General features: G+C 40.6%; 1 protein-coding gene and 1 pseudogene across 4 annotated transcripts in view; both read left to right on the top strand.

Moving 5' to 3' along the window:
* Positions 1–14,707, top strand: part of MSH3 (mutS homolog 3) — a 265,070-nt gene that overhangs the window by 88,938 nt on the left and 161,425 nt on the right. The window lies entirely within an intron of this gene.
* Positions 1–14,707, top strand: part of LOC104651891 (lamina-associated polypeptide 2, isoforms beta/gamma pseudogene) — a 33,035-nt pseudogene that overhangs the window by 16,253 nt on the left and 2,075 nt on the right.

Here is a 14,707-nt window from a genome sequence, read left to right as displayed (position 1 = left end):
CCCCTGGAGTGAAAAAGGTGCTATTAGAGATATAACTTTGTGGCTACTGAAAAAATCCTCAATGCTGGTAGCTCCTTGACTTTGTTCTGTCTTACCCAATTACATCTATTCTAAAGCTCTCCTCCTTTTTCTTTGAGCAGATGACCACTGCTATCTATCTCTCATTCTTAACCTGCAGTAATAATGTTGATAATAATAGCAATAGCTAACACTGTATATTAGATACTGTTTTAAAGACTTTATGTTTGTTAACTGACTTTGTCTTCACAAACACCCTTGTGAGGAAGCTGCTTTTATTTTACTGCAGATTTTATAGATGAGGAGACAGAGGATTGGAGATGTTAAGTAGCCCATCTAGGTTATGCAACTACTAAGTGGCAAAACTGGAATTTGATTCAGACTTCCTGGCTCTAAAGCACACTGTGTCATACAGTCTCAGGAAAAACACACAAGGGGGCAGCTGTTCCCTTCCTCCACCACTGCTTGCAACTGCAAAAGGAGTAATATTTTATGGCAAAATTATTCTGGTTAATATTTCATGAAATTTCTTTTTCTTATAATGCACATTACAGTTTGAATTTCTCTCTGGTGGTAAAGTTTCTGACAAAGCATCTGTGCTTAAAACAAAGCGGCTTTATTTATAAAGGTATTTCTTTACAAACCACAGCCCTGGTGTCCAGCAGAAAGCATGGGCTGTCCTTGCATGTGGTTATTCTTCTGGGAAAGCATCTTAGAGGAGGTGAGCCTTGGCCCACTTGTTAACCGAGAATGTGCACACAGGGCTGGGGTATGGTATGTGTAGATTGGTAGTAAAAAGACTTGGGATTGTGATGGGCTAAAAGATTAAGAAAGGATGGGGGTTTTATTTATTTATTTATTTATTTATTTTTATTATACTTTAAGGTCTGGGGTACATGTGCAGATTGTGCAGGATTGCTACATAGGTATACACATGCCATGGTGGTTTGCTGCATCCATCAACCCATCATCCACATTAGGTATTTCTCCTAATGTTATCCCTCACCAGTAACCCAACCCCCTGCCATCCCTCCCCTAGCTCTCCCACCCCTCAACAGGCCCCAGTGTGTGATATTCCCCTCCCTGCGTCCATGTGTTCTCATTGTTCAACACCCACTTATGAGTGAGAACATGCGGTGTTTGGTTTTCTGTTCTTGTGTCAGTTTGCTGAGAATGATGGTTTCCAGCTTCATCCATGTCCCTGCAAAGGACATGAACTCAGGATGGGGGTTTTAAAATATAGTTACTAAGGAATTCTGTCCTTAAAAAGGTTTCCAGGATCAAGGACGAAGAGCTGGGACATGATGACCACAGGCAGAAATGAGTGGCTTCTCTCAGTCCTTGACCTCTCTGCCATTCCCTCCCACTTCAAGTTTTCCCACTTCCGTTGTTTTCCCAGTTGCACGCTAATCCTCTTAGTGTTTCTAACCTCATTGCAGACAGAAGTACTTTCCTGTCAGGTTTGCCAAGACAGATTAGAAACTGTTTAACGGAGTTTTACTTTTAAAAACAACAAAACCAACCATTACAAAAGAAGGAAAGGTATAATCAAAAGTATAGAAAAAACTAGAAAAAAGTTTTAGAACAACGTGAGTTTACCTAGTACAGACTTCCTGCTTGATGATAACACCTCTAGTCTCTCTCAGCCTTTTGAACAACAGTCCGCCTCCCATGCGCTGGCCTTAGGTACTTCCTTAGCCTCGGGCCTCTTATCTGAGGCCCCATGGAGTTCCTGTAAGTGGGGAAATTCGCAGTCCTCCCTTGCTCCCAAACAGGCCTCTCCTTTGCAGGTAGGTCCTGCGGTGTTTCTTCACCTCAGACCTCTTTAAGCCTGAAGAAGCCTGGGCCCTAAATCTGCTTTTAGTTTTCAGTCCCTTGTGGTAACTTGGCTAAGGTCCTGTTGCCTCTGTTGGTAAGGAGGGGCCCTTCAGGCCTCTGGAGCCTCTCACAGGTGCTCTCTCTCCCCGCTGGCTCACTCTGAAGAGGACTCCCGGCTGACCTCTTCAGAGCGAGCCAACGGGGAGACAGAGTACCTGCGAGGGTCTCTGAAGACCCTGTCAAACTGGGGCTTTCTCACCTTGGTTCACTGTTGGCCACGTGGACTTCATTAGGGGCTGCCATCCTTCTAAGATTTGTCTATTGTCTTCTCTGGACAGCAGAAGACCCCTTTTTGAAAACACTGCATTTTCTTTCTTTCTTTCTTGTTTTGTGCCAGAGTCTCATTCTGTTGCCCAGGCTGGAGCACAGTGGTGTGATCTCGGCTCATTGCAACCTCTACCTTCTGGGTTCAAGCGATTCTCCTGCCTCAGCCTCCTGAGTGGCTGAGACTTCAGGCCTGCACCACCATGCCCAGCTGATTTTTGTATTTTTTGTAGAGATAGGGTCTCACATGTTGGCCAGTCTGGTCTCAAACTCCTGACCTTGCCTCATCCTCCCACAGTGTTGGTATTACAGGCATGAACCACCATGTCTGGCCAACACTATACTTTCTAGTGAGTTTTTTTTTTTTTTTTTTTTTTTTTTTTTTGAGACGGAGTTTCGCTCTTGTTACCCAGGCTGGAGTGCAATGGCGCATCTCGGCTCACCGCAACCTCCGCCTCCTGGGCTCAAGCAATTCTCCTGCCTCAGCCTCCTGAGTAGCTGGGATTATAGGCACGCGCCACCATGCCCAGCTAATTTTTTGTATTTTTAGTAGAGACGGGGTTTCACCATGTTGACCAGGATGGTCTCGATCTCTTGACCTCGTGATCCACCCGCCTCGGCCTCCCAAAGTGCTGGGATTACAGGCTTGAGCCACCGCGCCCGGCTCTAGTGAGTTCTATTGAAAAAGTTTTCAGTTGAAAATGAAGCTGTTGGCTCGTAAGTGAAAAGCTTGAAGGCAGACTGGAATCAGGCACTGCTGGAATTGGGCATGGCTGGATGTACGGGCTCTGTCCTTTCCTCTCCTCCTATGTTGGCTGCTTTGTGGTGTTCCACAAGGTGGCAGGATGCTCCAGTGCTGTGTCCTGACTCAGCCTCCAGGGTTCCGGTCCTGGGTAGTACAACACCATCTCCTCCTGGGAGCCCCTGCATAAATCCTGTATTTCATTTTTTTCTCTTCTTTCTCTTTTTTTTTAATATGCCATTTTATTTTTGAATAAGTTGTATATTTTAGTTATTCAAAAAACGAAAAGAATTTTTTTTTTTTTTTGAGATGGATTCTTACTCTGTCGCCTAGGCTGGAGTGTAGTGGTGCAGTTTCTGCTGACTGCAACCTCTGCCTCCTGGGTTCAAATGATTCTCCTGCTTCAGCCTCCCATGAAGCTGAGACTAAAGGTGTGTGCCACCATGCCCAGCTAATTTTTTTATTTTTTATTTTTAGTAGAGACAGAGTTTCACCATGTTAGTCAGGGTGGTCTTGATGTACTGACGTTGTGATCGGCCTGCCTCAGCCTCCCAAAGTGCTGCAATTACAGGTGTCAGCCACCATGCCTGGCTGAAAAATATTTTAAAAAGGATATTCGGTAAAGAGTTTCCTCCATCCTGCCCCTTTTGTTATTATAAAAATACTTGTCTTTGTCCTGTTTTAATGCTTTATGTTCTGAATTTTATTTTTCCTGATAAGATTTATCTCATACTTTGTATTTACCTAGTACCTACCTCTAGGCAGTTGTTTTTCAGCCATCTTTCTATTTGTTACCTTTCTGAATTACTTTGTTTTGAATTGTGCTTCTGTTTGTAGCATGGAGTTTTTTTTTTGTTTTGTTTTGTTTTTAGACGGAGTTTTGCTCTTGTTACCCAAGCTGGAGTGCAATGGTGCGATCTCGGCTCACCGCAACCTCCGCCTCCTGGGTTCAGGCAATTCTCCTGTCTCAGCCTCCTGAGTAGCTGGGATTACAGGCACGCGCCACCATGCCCAGCTAATGTTTTGTATTTTTAGTAGAGATGGGGTTTCACCTTGTTGACCAGGATGGTCTCGATCTCTTGACCTCGTGATCCACCCGCCTCGGCCTCCTAAAGTGCTGGGATTACAGGTGTGAGCCACCGCACCCGGCTGTAGCATGGAGTTTTTGGGTTTTTTTCCCCTCTGTGATCTGATATGAATTTAATTTTCTTTTATAGGCGAATTTAGCTCATTTCCTTTAATATGTCAGATATATTTGATATTAGTTTGTCTACATTATTTTGTGTTATATTTTCCTTTTTTTTTTTTTTTTTGAGACAGTCTTTGTCACCCAGGCTGGAGTACAGTGGTGCTATCTCCAGCTCACTGCAACCTCTGTCTCCAAGGTTCAAGCAGTTCTCTGCCTCAGCCTCCCAAGTAGCTGGGACTGCAGGCACCCCCCACCATGCCCAGCTAGTTTTTGTGTTTTTGGTAGAGATGGGATTTCACCATCTTGGCCAGGCTGATCTTGAACGCCTCACCTCGTGATCTACCTGCCACAGCCTCCTAAAGTGCTGGGATTACAGGCATGAGCCACCGCGCCTGGCCTGTGTCATATTGTCTATTTTTATATCTTTTAAATAATCTTTCACGATGTGATCTGCTTTCTTTGCTTTTTTAAATTACTCGATTTGTTTTGTTTTAGTGATTGGTTTTAGAATTATAATTTCAGGTAATACCTTTAGTCTTCTAAGAAAGTGGTGATTGTTCCCTACTGTGAGCACTGATAAAATTACTGAATTTCATACTAATTCTAATATGGAGACATTAAAGCCAGGTTACCTTGTTTGTCTTACTCGGTCAAGAACTCTGTTTCATTTTGTCTTCAGAGGAGAGAATGAATTACTCAGCTTGGAACTCATCAGTTCCAAGTTCAGTCCAATAAATTCATCAGTCCAATAAGTTCACTGTCAGAGGAGGCTTTGTGAGTTTTCCCAAAGGATACTGTCTGCCTTTAACAAGGCTCTTTTTGTCTATAAAAATTAGAGTTTCTAAAGTCAGTATGGATCATAAAATTGGTAGGCTGACATTTGTTGTTCACAGTTGAACATTAGTTCAGAATCTCTGTTGGTGGTCTGTTATTTGATGCCAGAGAGTCACCAGTTTTATATCCAAGTAGTTATTAAAAGATATTATTGGTTCTGAATTCCCTTTTTTAAGTGTGGGTTCAACACTTGTCGAGAGAGCATATAATTTTTAAAAAACAATATAGTAGGCAACAGAGAGCTGCATTACATGTGGAAAGAATTTTTTTTTAATTAGAAGCTTTAATTTAAAACAGTCTAGGTTGGCATGCCCTATGTAACAACTGAGAGACTGAGATGCATGTCCTGATGTTAGTCCCACCAACAAGAGTAAAAGGGCGGTTGCCACCCTGGGAGGAGCACATCTTCTGTTCAGGCTCCTCTTCATTCAGGAGGCTTCAGTGCCACAGCACAAATAGCCCTGTAGAGGGTAGTCAAGGAAATGTGGCTTTTTAATTTTTTATACCCAGGTCATTTATATAACCATAGATAACCTAATTTTTTTAATGCAAAGTATTTATGTCCACCTCTAATAAAGCATCTGAATCATAAACTGTCATTGGATACGTGTCCTTGGAGCAGATTTCCGTCCATTTTTACTCCAGTCTGGTGGTGGCTACCAGTATTGTTCTTGTCGCCTGCTGTTCTCAGTCTGTGGTTTGCCTGTGACTCACGCTGGGAAACCTGTTGAAAATACTTGCTCTCCTCTAACTTCCTGGTGAATTCAGATTTAGCACCTTCGGGGTGGAAATCTGTACTTCCAGTGTGCTTTGCAGGTGATTCTGATGCAGGTGTCCCACCGACTACAGTTTGAGGAAATCAAGACTGACAGTTCTGTAAGTTTATCACCCTTTAATTTTTCAAAAAATATTTTCAGCAACAGAGAGGCATGTTACATGTAGAAATTTTCCTAAAATCTTGTTTGACAGAATTCTGGTAGGATGCTATACATGTGTGCAGAATTTCAAATAGCCTTTCTTTCTTTCTTTTTTTTTTTTTTAAGTCAGAGTCTTGTTCTGTCACCAGGCCGAAGTGTGGTGGTGTGATCTTAGCTTCCTGCAACCTCTGCCTCCTGGGTTCAAGCAATTTCCTGCCTCAGCATCCTGAAAAGCTGGGATTACAGGCACCCACCACCACATCTGGCTAATTTTTGTATTTTTAATAGAGACATGGTTTCACCATGTTGGCCAGGCTGGTCTCGAACTCCTGACCTCAGGTGATCCAACCTCCTTGGCCTTCCAAAGTGCTGAGATTATAGGCATGAGCCACCGCACCTGGCCGAAATAGACTTTTGTTTCAGAGATACAGTGATTTGAATTTACCATAACATTCTTTAATTAAGAAATTAAGAAATCTAGAAAAATAGAGATAGGAGATTTTATAACTTCGACCAGTTTGAAAAATTATTTATGTGAGGATGATTTAATATACAGATTGCAGAATGATGAATTTAACATTCTTGTAACTCTTCCAGGAAAGCCTCAAGGATAACTGGCAAGTCCATTTTTATCAAACTTAATGGGTTTCTAAATCCTTATCTGCTTATCAAACAAAATTTTAATTAGAACAGTAATTGAGTAACCAGCTGCCTCTTGTGTTCACTCTAGGAACTTGTCTAAAAACATGGTGTAGCTCATGTAAGGTGACTCCTTTTTGAGTTGCTAAATAACTTTACTGCGTACTTCTAAAAATCCAGGTATTAAGGAAGTCTACAGGAAGATAAAAATTGATAAGAACTTTGCAATAGTCTGACACTTTCTCTCCAGTGGATTAAGGTAGAAAAATCCTTCTTCAGCACCACAGATGGGAGAAAATCCTCCCTCTTAGGTTTCTTCCTGAATCAGCTTATGGCTACCTAGGCTTGTAGTAGGACAGATAAAGCCTTTTGAGCTAGCAACTCTTGGTTTGAATATCTATTAATCTGCTATCTCTTGATGACTTTGGACATTGTACTTAATGTCTCAAGCTCAATTTACTCATTTTTAAAATGAGAATAATGCTGCCCACAGCAAGGAGAGCTGTAGTTCTGGAACTTGTACTCCTTTGTTCATTTATTCAGCAATACTCTATAGGTTGAGTACCTGTTTTATACCAGGCACTGTTCCAGGCATTGAATACAGCAGAAATAACACTGACAAAAGTCCCCGTCCTCATGGATTCTAGTGAACAGTGCCATTGTACACAAGGTGATTGGGGAAGGTTTCATTGAGATGATGAGGTTTTTTTGTTTTGTTTTGAGATGGAATTTTGGTCTTATTGTCCAAGCTGGAGTTCAGTGGCATGATCTCGGCTCACTGCCACCTCTGCCTTGCAGGTTCAAGCGATTCTCCTGCCTAAGCCTCCTGAGTAGCTGGATTACAGGCCACCACACCTGGCTAATTTTTTGTATTTTTAGTAGAAATGGCGTTTTACCACGTTAGCCACGCTAGTCTCGAACTCCTGACCTCAGGTGATCCCCCTGTCTCAGCCTCCCAAAGTGTTGGGATTACAGGCGTGAGCTGCCGTGAGATGACAGCATTTGAATGGAGAACTGAGGGAGGTGAGGGAGTCAGATCACCATGAAAAATTACTTTTTAACATTCTTATTTTTTTTGTTTACTGTTTTCTGCTTAACCCTGCTAGAAAGTAAGTTCTATGACAGTGATGGGCAGGGTGTGGTATCTGTTTTGTTAGAGAATTTTGAATGTGCTCTGTTGTATTAGTTTGTTCTTGCACTGTTATAAAGAACTGCCTGAGACTGGATAATTTATAAAGAAAGGAGGTTTAATTGGCTCAGAGTTTGGCAGGCTTTATGGGAAGAATGGCTGGGGAGGCCTCAGGAAACTTACAATAATGGCAGAAGGCAAAGGGGAGACAGGCAAGTCCTACATGGCTGGAGCAAGAGGAATAGAGCGAAGCGGGAGGTGCTGCATGCATTCAAACAACGAGATCTCATGAGAACTCACTATCATAAGAACAGCAAGGGGGAAGTCCACTCCCATGATCCAGTCACTTCCCACCACCTCCCACCAGGTCCCTGCTCCAACATTGGGGATTACAATTTGATATGAGATTTAGGCGGGGACAGAAATCCCAACCATATCATAAATAGAAGTACTTTTCCTGATCACAGGAATGGGAAGCTATTGAAAGAGTCAGGGGGTAAGTGCAGTGTCTTCCTCTTTAGCCCTGTCTATGACAGCAGTGTGGTCCAAGGGCTTCAGGGTAACATGCAGTAGGCACTCCATAAATGTCTGCTAAGCATTTTTAAAAACGATCATTCTGCATTCACTATGAGCCATAAGAGTAGTTGGTAGAAATGCCTGTGAATGTTTAAAAGCATTATATAGACTCTCTTTCAGAATTGTGTTGACTAATGAAAAATGCTAGTTTTCCCCTCTCCACGCCTATCTTTTAACTAACTAAATAACTAACTGCCTAACTGCCTGCCTGCCTGCCTGCCTGCCTGCCTGCCTCCCTCCCTCCCTCCCTCCCTCCCTCCCTTTCTTCCTTCTTTTTTTTCTTTTGCTCTAGCTCTCTCACTTTCTCTTGCTTGCTTGCTTGCTTGCTTGCTTGCTTGCTTGCTTGCTTTGTCAACCAGTCGCGCAATCTCAGCTCACTGCAAGCTTTGCCTCCTGGGTTCAAGTGATTCTCCTGTCTCAGCCTCCCGAGTAGCTGGGATTACAGGCACACGCCACCATGCCTAGCTAATTTTTGTTTGTATTTTTAGTAGAGATGAGGTTTCACCATGTTGGCCAAGGTAGTCTCAATCTCTTGACCTTATGATTTGCCCACCTTAGCTTCCCAAAGTGCTGGAATTACAGGCATGAGCCACAGCACCTGGCCTATTTCTTTATTAAATAGAAAATTCCTCAGTAAATTTTTATTTAGAGACATTCCTCTGTATGATTAATTTGTTCTAAAGGCCGATTCTTAACTTACAAAGAAAACTTGTTTAATGCTCTAAATGGAAGTCTTTTTGTATTTCTCTCCTGTGTCTGATTTTTATGATAGTTATCTGACACCTATCTTTTTTTTTGTTTGTTTTTGGAAAAATTGGGTTTTGCTGTGTTGCCAGGCTGTTCTCAAACTCCTGGCCTCAAGCAATCCTCCTGCCCCAGTCTCCTGAGAAGCTGTGATTACAGGTGTGAACCACTGTGTCTGGCTACCACCTCTTTTGAGAAACTTTTATTTTTTACATATTTATTATTGGTTCATAATATTGGTACATATTTATGGGGTACATATGGTATTTTCATACAGATATACAATGTATAATGATAAAATGAGGGTGTTTAGGATACCTGTCACCTCAGACGCAACATTTCTTTATGTCAGACATTTAAAATCTTCTAGCTATTTTGAAATATATGATAAATTGTTGTTAACTATGGTCCTACCCTACTGTGCTATCAAACGCTAGAACTTATTTCTTCTGTATAACTGTATCCTTGTACCCATTAACCAACCTCTCATTACCTCCCTTCTCAAAGCTCTGGTAACCATTATTCTGCCTGTATGAGATCAACTTTTTTAGCTCTCACATTTGAGTGAGAATATGTGATATTTGTCTTTGGGTGCCTGGCTTATCTTACCTAATGTTATGACCTCAGTTCCATCCAGTTTACTGCAAAGGACAGGGTTTCATTCTTTTTTAGGGCTGAATAGTTAGTATTCCATTGTGTGTATATGTCACATTTTCATTAGCGTTTCATCCATTGACAGGCACTTAGGCTGAGTCCATAACTTGGTTGTTGAGACTAGTGCTGCAATAAATGTAAGAATGCAGATATCTTTTTAACTTACTGATTTTGTTTCCTTTGGATATATACCCAGTAGTGAGATTGCTGGACCATGTAATAAATCTATTTTTATTATTAAAATTTCTTTAAAGAGAGAGTGTTTTGCTCTGTCACCCAGGCTGGAATCCGATGGCATGATCATGGCTCACTGCAGCCTGGAACTCCTTGGTTCAATAGATCCTTCCCACCTCAGCCTCCCAGATATCTGGGACTACAGGTGCACTCCACCATGCCCAGATAATTTACATCATTTTTTTTTTTTTATAGAGACAGGCTATGTTGCCTAGGCTGATCTCAAACTCCTGGCCTCAAGTGACCCTCCTGCTTTATCTTTCCAAGAATTTGGGACTATAGGTGCGAGCCATCCTGCCCAGCTAGTAGGCCTAATTTAAGTTGCTAAAGAATCTCCATACTATTTTCTGTAAGGGCTGTTCTAGTTTACATTCCCACCAACAGTGTGCAAGAGTTCCTGTCTCTTCATGTCCTGACCAATACTTTTTGTCTTTGTTATAATAGCCATTCTCACAGGAGTGAGGTGAATATTTCATTGTGGTTTTGATTTGCATTTTCCTGATTAATGAGAGCATTTTTTCCATATATCTATTGGCCATTCATTCAGGTCCTTTGCCCATTTTAAAATTTCTCTCTCTTTTTTTGGTATTGAGTTGTTTGAGTTTCCTACATCAAAATACTTCTAAATTCAGAGTGTTGATGGAACATTGGTAGTTGCTTATGGGATAAAACAGACTCATGATTAAAGTAAAAAGTAAATAATAGTTTGAGAAGTTATTTAATTTTAGGAGAAACCAGTAAAATTGGAATCATTTGTGTTTTATTTGAGAAAATTAAAATATGGTACAAATATAAGAAACAATATAATACAAATATAGAAGAAGGGAGCCGAAACCACCATCCAGTCCAGGATACAGAGTTTTGGCAGTTACTCTGGAAGTTCTCACTGCTTCCTTGCAGTCATAGCCCTCTGAAGAACCATGATCCTGACTTTGTCATTGTTATCACCTTCTTAATTTCCTTTGTAGTTTTGTCACCCAGGTGTATGTTCTTATAGCTTAATTTTGCCAGTTTATTTTTAAAATGTCTTCAAAATATTTCAAATTTGTATTTTTAGAAACAAGGGTCTTGCTATGTTGTGCAGGCAAGCTGGGAACTCCTGGGCTTAAGTGGTCCCCCTTCGCAGCTCCCTGAGTACCTGGGACTACAGATGCATACCACTATGCCTGGCTTTTTATAAAAATACCTTTTAAAGCCTCTTTGTCTACAGATTCCCTCTCCATCTCTTTTTATACTCCCTCCTTTTTTTTTTTTTTTTTTTTTTTTTTTGAAGAAATTCAGTGTTTTTCTTGTGGAGTTTTCCGAAGTCTGGATTTTGCTGATTACATCTCCATAGAGTTTAAAATGTTCCTCTGTATTTTCTGTAAATTGGTAGTCAAATTGAGAGGCTTAATAAAATTCAGCATTTTTTTTTTCATGGGAGAGGAAGAGAACTTCATAGATTCTATTTTTTCATTAGGAGGCATGTAATTATCTCTCTTTTTGTGAGTTGAGTAGCTATTGATACTCAGTAATGATTGACAGGTCTTGCTTTTTAAAGTGTTGTTATGAACTTGAGAGTTTAAACATATCTAACGTGTTTTGGTTCACTGCAGTTGCCGTTCTTCCCAGTGCTCAAAATGGTCTGTGATTGGGAAGCTAGAGTCTCTCCAGTTGACTTCTGTGTCATTTTGCCATGATCCTAGTAATCTTTAGTAGCCTTTCTGCTTTTTGGTGTAACAAAATAGTCTAGGTTGATCTTAAACATTTTCAGTCCCAGACCTGAAATTAGTCACTTCTCCGGTAATCCCTAGTTTCTTTTAGTTGGAAATGGTATTTCTAAAACTACAGCCTGTGCAACTAGGGAGGCTATATATTGGATAGGTCAAATATATTAAGAACTCATTAAAAATAATTCTGATTCAAATTCAGGGCTAAAGAGTTTTTATTTAACTTTTCAGTCTTACACCTATATATCCTTTTCCCCACCATGTCGACAATCCTGGTTCTTTTTTTTTGAGACGGAGTTTCGCTCTTGTTACCCAGGCTGGAGTGCAATGGCACGATCTCGGCTCACCGCAACCTCCGCCTCCTGGGTTCAGGCAATTCTCCTGCCTCAGCCTCCTGAGTAGCTGGGATTACAGGCACGTGCCACCATGCCCAGCTAATTTTTTGTATTTTTAGTAGAGACGGGGTTTCACTATGTTGACCAGGATGGTCTCGATCTCTTGACCTCGTGATCCACCCGCCTCGGCCTCCCAAAGTGCTGGGATTACAGGCTTGAGCCACCGTGCCCGGCGACAATCCTGGTTCTTATGTAAGTACTCTGATTTTGTTATTCAAATACCAGGTATTTAATTTTATCCCACATTATTGAAAACAGTAATCTATATTATTAGAATTACAGATTATAAAATTTTGTTGCATTTGGTCTTCCATTTCTTTCCCATTTGTTTCATAGTTGTAATATATCATCAAAGCATGTAGCTGTTAGGTACTACACCTTCTTTTTTTCTTTTGAGATGGAGTCTCGCTCTGTTACCAGGCTGGAGTGTAGTGGTGTATTCTCGGCTCACTGCAACCTCCATCTCCCAGGTTCAGGTGATTCTCCTGCCTCAGCCTCCTGTGTAACTGGGACTACAGGCAGTCGCCAGCACGCCTGGCTAATTTTTGTATTTTTAGTAGAGATGGGGTTTCACTGTATTGGTCAGGCTGGTCTTGATCTGCCTGCCTTGGCCTCCCAAAGTGCTGGGATTATAGGTGTGAGATAGCATGTGTGGCCAGTATGCCTTCTTTCCTATAGCCTCTGTTGAGTCTTAGTTCTTGAAGCAAATATGTATTACATGCCCGCTACCGATTCTCATATCCATGTCTTTCTAGTCATTTTCGTTGTCTGAAATTTATTCTGTAGTATAGTTGTTCTTACACCTTAGTGTGTATCATAATTACCTGGCAGGCTTGTTAAAGCCCCAAGTATGGGGCCTCCCCAGTAGGTTCTCTGGTTCAGTACATGTGGATTGGGGCCTGAGAATCCGTGTTTCTAACAAGTTCCCAGGTGGTGATGTTGCTTCTGGTCTGGTGACCATACTTTGATTACAGCTGTCTGTGGCTTTATACATGGAAGGCAGATTGGCTAAACATAAAATTCTTGGCTTACAGTTTCTTTCTTTGAGTATCTTAAATATGTTACCCCATTGTCTCTAGCATAAAATATTGCTGTTAAAGTTTGGCAATTCTGATTTTCTTTCTTTTACAAATGACTTGTCATTTTGGCTGGAAATAATTTTACTAGATTATTTATTGGGGAGGTCATTATGGATTGATTTCCCCGGGTATGTGATGTGTTTTTTAATTATATAGTATAAAGGGGTTTTTCTGTTTCTTTGCTTTGCCCTCTTTGCCGACTTTGTAACTTGGGAACACCTTTTATACATGTTTTAGATCTTCTTCGCCAACCTTTTGTATTTGTTACTTTCTTCTAGTCTTTCAAGTCTCCTTTTTCATTTCTTTTTGACTTTGAAAAAATTTCCCCCTTTCATTTCCGGCTTCTTATCTTTATTATCTGTCGTATTTATTCAGTTGTGTGCCTTCTAGTCTGTCCTTCATTCCGAGAAGTTTTTCTGTCCATTTCTGAGTTTTTCTAAATCCAGTTTGCTTTCTTAATAATTTTTTTAAACTTGTCTTGAGATTATAAGTTAGGGTTTTCATGTTTTATGGAGGTCTCTAACATGATTCTATTGTCTGTAGAGATGCTATTGTGCTTATTCTTTTTTCTTATCATAGCTTCGGATAGGATTCAACCTTGGTCCTTTTCTATTACTCGTTTTTATGTTAACTCATTTCCCCAAACGTTTAGTAGAGGCATGGGTTCAAAATAGCGTTTCTGGTAGTGTTTTTTTTTTTTAAGAACTCAAAGTATTATTTATAAGCAGTGCATTCATTTTTAAGTGTACAGTTTGAATTGTGGTAGTTTTACACAGTTTTGTAACCACCGTCACAGCCAAGATGTGGAACACTACTTTTACCCTAAAACTTATCTCATGTGCTTCTACAGTTGGTCCCTTCCCTTCACATCTGGCTCTAGGCAATTATTAGTTTCCCACCAGTATATTTTACCTTTTACAGAATTTCATATACAGGGTATCTTACAGTATATATTAAGATTTAGTAAGATTTTTTGGCTTGATTTCTTTCACAAAATATGTTTTTTAGATTCATTCATTTTGCTTCATATTGTCAAGTGCTTGAAAAATATGACAGCTCATTTTCTCCTAGCTCTGTGTCTATAGTACTTTTGTCTTTTTAACAATTACCCTGATATCCCTTTTCTCCTCATTATAGGTTCTGATCATAGGAGTTTTTCCTCAGTGTTAAGATTTGTCCTAAAAAAGTGTTTTGCATCATTGGTTTTGTGAGTTCATAGGGCTGAGAGTTCTCAAGCCGCTTCAGGCCTTACTGTGGACTCCTTGTAGTCACTAATATATAGTGTACAACCTGCACTCCCAATTTCAGCTCCTCAATATATTTTACCATACTTTCCGGGGAGTACCTGATTGCTCTTTTGTATTGTTCCTGTTTTCTGATTGTTAGAGTTCTGTTGCTTCTGTCTGCTTCTTCTCACATGGATGCTGATAGCATGTGTGTCTTATTATCTATTCATCCCATCTGCTTGCATTTTGGGGTTCTAAAGAATATCTGGAAATGCAGTGATAGTGTAGTACATTTTATCTGCGGGTTTTAGTTTGGTTATTAAATTCTCTGTATTTATGGAGGGATTTAGGGAGACTGGAAAACTATGCTTGAATCTAACAAAAAGCAACAATTATTTCGAATCAAATCGAGGACTGTGAGTGTCTGCAGACAAGCCTCGCTGCTTTTCTTCCCCTTCAGGGCCAGTGTTTGGGGAAGGC

Source organism: Saimiri boliviensis, chromosome 1 (genome assembly GCF_048565385.1).
Source record: "Saimiri boliviensis isolate mSaiBol1 chromosome 1, mSaiBol1.pri, whole genome shotgun sequence".
Taxonomy (NCBI): Eukaryota; Metazoa; Chordata; class Mammalia; order Primates; family Cebidae; genus Saimiri; species Saimiri boliviensis.
The sequence above is the reverse complement of the archived record's forward strand: the minus strand, read 5'-3'. Positions and strand labels throughout refer to the sequence as shown.